The sequence below is a fragment of the Zalophus californianus genome, chromosome 9 (genome assembly GCF_009762305.2).
Source record: "Zalophus californianus isolate mZalCal1 chromosome 9, mZalCal1.pri.v2, whole genome shotgun sequence".
Taxonomy (NCBI): domain Eukaryota; kingdom Metazoa; phylum Chordata; class Mammalia; order Carnivora; family Otariidae; genus Zalophus; species Zalophus californianus.
Window position 1 is genome coordinate 107,943,860 of NC_045603.1, and position 3,657 is coordinate 107,947,516.

General features: G+C 42.1%; 1 pseudogene; it reads left to right on the forward strand.

Moving 5' to 3' along the window:
- The first annotated feature begins 1,255 nt into the window (after positions 1–1,255).
- On the forward strand, positions 1,256–2,030 carry LOC113922247 (annotated as a pseudogene).
- The last annotated feature ends 1,627 nt before the right edge of the window (positions 2,031–3,657 follow it).

A 3,657-nucleotide genomic window follows, 5' to 3' on the forward strand; every position in this document is an offset into this window, starting at 1 on the left:
GCCGAGTCGCCATCTGAATGTTTCCAGGCATTCTGTCACAGGAACCAGTGGGTTGACAGCTCTAAATCCACTCAATCCACCACTGAAGGTGTGACTCCATAAATTCCTTCTTAAATCTCTGTTGTTCCTCTGCCTTTGAGGCTCCCATTGCTGCAAACTTTTGTGGCAAGTTCTAAAGATGGACAAAAAGGCCCCTCTCTAGTTCCTGTCCTGCATTCCCCAATAACATACCTGGTTTCTGGTATCTTCTCACCTAGATAAGAGTTTCTGCATTTACTGATAGTCAGGCTCATAGCCAACCTGATACTGCAGGCTCCAGGGGTTCCCATTTTATAGATAAAATAGAATAGGGTCTTAATCCACGGATCCTTCACTCTCCTATGAAAGTTGCCATTTCTCTTTTTAAATTATGTATCTATTCTAGACCTTGAGGGTAAAAGAGACAGAGAGTTCAGAAAGATCATCTCTCCTCAAAATTAATGACCACAAAAATGGGGGGATTAAAAGCAGCACAAATTATGCAGTAGCAATAAAAAAGGTGTGTGTGTGTGCAGGGAGCAGGGGGAGTTGTCTCACTCACATCACAATCTTTAAAAATTCACATCAACTTTTCCACCGTAGGTTTGCCACCAGAACACAGATGTTGTGAAAACCACCACTAAGCCTAAACCAAAATGCAAAAGAAAAGACTCACGTCAACATTATCGTCATTGGATGATTCAGGAAGTCTACCACTACTGGTCATCTGATCTACAAATATGGTGGGATTGACAAAAGAACTATTGAAAAATTTGAGAAGGAGGCTGCTGGGATGGGAAAGGGCTCCTTCAAGTACACCTGGATCTTGGATAAACTGGAAGTTGAATGTGAACGTGGTATCACCATTGATATCTCCCTGCAGAAATTTGAGACCAGCAAAGTATTATGCGACCATCATTGATGCCCCAGGACACAGAGACTTTATCAAAAACATGAATACAGGCACATCTCAGGCTTTCTGTGCTGTCCTGATTGTTGCCACTGGTGTTGGTGAATTTGAAGCAGGTATCTCCAAGAATGGGCAGACCTGTGAGCTTGCCCTTCTGGCTTACACACTGGGTGTAAAACAACTAATTTTTGGTGTTAACAAAACGGATTCCACTGAGCCACCCTACAGCCAGAAGAGATACAAAGAAATCATTAAGGAAGTCAGCACCTACATTAAGAAAATTGGCTACAAGCCCAACAGTAGCATTTGTGCCAATTTCTGTTTGGAATGGTGACAAAGCCTTGGTTCAAGGGATGGAAAGTCACCCATAAAGATGGCAATGCCAGTGGAACCACACTGCTTGAAGTTCTGGATTGCATTCTGCCACAAACTCTTCCAACTGACAAACTCTTGTGTCTGCCTCTCCAGGACGTCTACAAAATTGGTGGTATTGGTGCTGTCTCTGTGGACCGAGTGGAGACTGGTGTTCTTAAACCTGGCATGGTGGTCATCTTTGCTCTAGTCAGTGTTACAACTGAAGTAAATTCTGTTGAAATGCACCATGAAGCTTTGAGTGAGGTTCTTCTGGGGGACAATGTGGGCTTCAACGTCAAGAACGTATCTGTGAAAGACGTTTGTTGTGGCAGTGTGGCTGGTGACAGCAAAAATGACCCACCAGTGGAAGCAGCTGGCTTCACGGCTCAGGTTGTTATCCTGAACCACCCAGGCCAAATCAGTGTTGGATATGGACCTGTGCTGGATCGTCACACAGCTCACATTGCTTGCAGGTTTGCTGTGCTGAAGGAGGAGATTGGTTGTTGTTCTTGAAAAAGGCTGGAAGATGGTCCCAAGTTGTTGAAATTTGATGATGCTGCCATCGTTGATTGGTTCTTGGCAAGCCTATGTGTGTTGAGAACTTCTCTGACTATCCTTCTCTGGGTTGTTTTGCTGTTTGTGACATGAGACAATGGCTGTTGTGAGTGTCATCAAAGCAGTGCACAAGAAGGCAGCTGAAGCTGGCAAGGTCACCAAGTGTGCCCAGAAAGCTCAGAAGGCTAAATGAATATTATACCCCAGTCTTCATCAGGGTTGGAAGAACAGTCTCAGAACTGTTTTATCAATTGGCCATTTAAGTTTAATAGTAAAAGACTGGTTAATGAGAAATGCATTGTAAAACCTTCAGAAGGAAAGAATGTTTTATGGACCATTTGTTTTGTGTGTATTTGTGTGTGGCAATTTTAAGTAATTAGTTTTTAAAATCAGTACTTTTTTTTTAAAGATTTTGTGTATTTATTTGAAAGAGAGAATGAGAGAGAGAGAGAGCAGGAGAGGGGGGAAGGTCAGAGGGAGAAGCAGACTCCCTGCTGAGCAGGGAGCCCAGTGTGGGACACGATCCCGGGACTCCAGGAGCATGACCTGAGCCGAAGGCAGTCGCTTAACCAACTGAGCCACCCAGGCGCCCTAAAATCAGTACTTTTTAATGGAAACAACTTGACCAAAACTCTGTCACAGAATTTTGAGACCCATTAAAACAAAAGTTTAATGAGGAAAAAACCAAATCCCATCAAAAAAAAAGAGAAAGGCAGAAGATTCCCACTATCCTCTTGACTGAGCAGCGTTCTAGATGCTTCTAATTCATCCCAGTGCCCACCCCCAGAAACAGTATAAGAGGAAGGAAGGTGAGTGGGGGAAAAATCTCGTAAAAATCCCCTTAATACTCCCAGTAGAAAAGAGGCAGGTGAAAAAGATACACAGAAGGAGCCCAGGTATAAGTTTTCCATGCTGCCTTCCACTCACCTTCTTGTTTGCTGAGCAATGGAAATCCCAGCAATAAACAGGGATTGAGGAAAATAGAAGACAAAGTGAAAATAATACAAGATTTTATGAGGGAAATGGGTTAAAGGGAGAATCAGAGTGAGTGCCTGGTCAGTTTCATCTGTTGTTTGTTTTCCTTTATTGATCTGTTGTCTTTAGCATCAAATATGATGTTAACTGGTACTTTGACATACACATATTTAAATCATATGTAAAAGAGCAAATTTTCACCCTTCTACTATAGTTTTTAAAATCAGAAATGGGTACTGAAAGTAGTAAAATTTTTTGGCATCCATGTAGATAATATGATGTTTTCCTCTTTAATACATATGTGAATTATATCCATAGATTTCTTAATATTGAATCATTTTTGCATTCCTGAGATGAACTCCACTTAGCTGATCTGTATTATTATTTAAAAGTACTGTTAAATTAGGGGCGCCTGGGTAGCTGAGTCAGTTAATTGTCTGACTCTTGATTTCAGCAGGTCATGATCTCAGGGGTTGTGGGATGGGGTCCCGCATCGGCTCTGCACTCAGTAGGGAGCCTGCTTGGGATTCTCTCTCTCCCTCTGCCTCTCCTCCCTGCTTTCTCGCTCTCTCTCAAATAAATAAATAAAACCTTTTTAAAGTACTGTTAAATTATATTTGGAAATGTTTTTTTTTTTCAAGATTTTGGCTTCCATATTAAAAACCTAGATTAGTCTGTAATTCTTTCCCAGTCTCTGGCACCAAGGCAGGTTGGCTTGACAGCCACCATGATGAGGAACTTCTGACTACATTCTGGAGTAGTTTATTTCCAGCTGTACTCACTGTCAGAGGATAACAGGAAGAACCCCAAAATGTGAGCAAGACATCAGCTGCATTCCCTTGTTT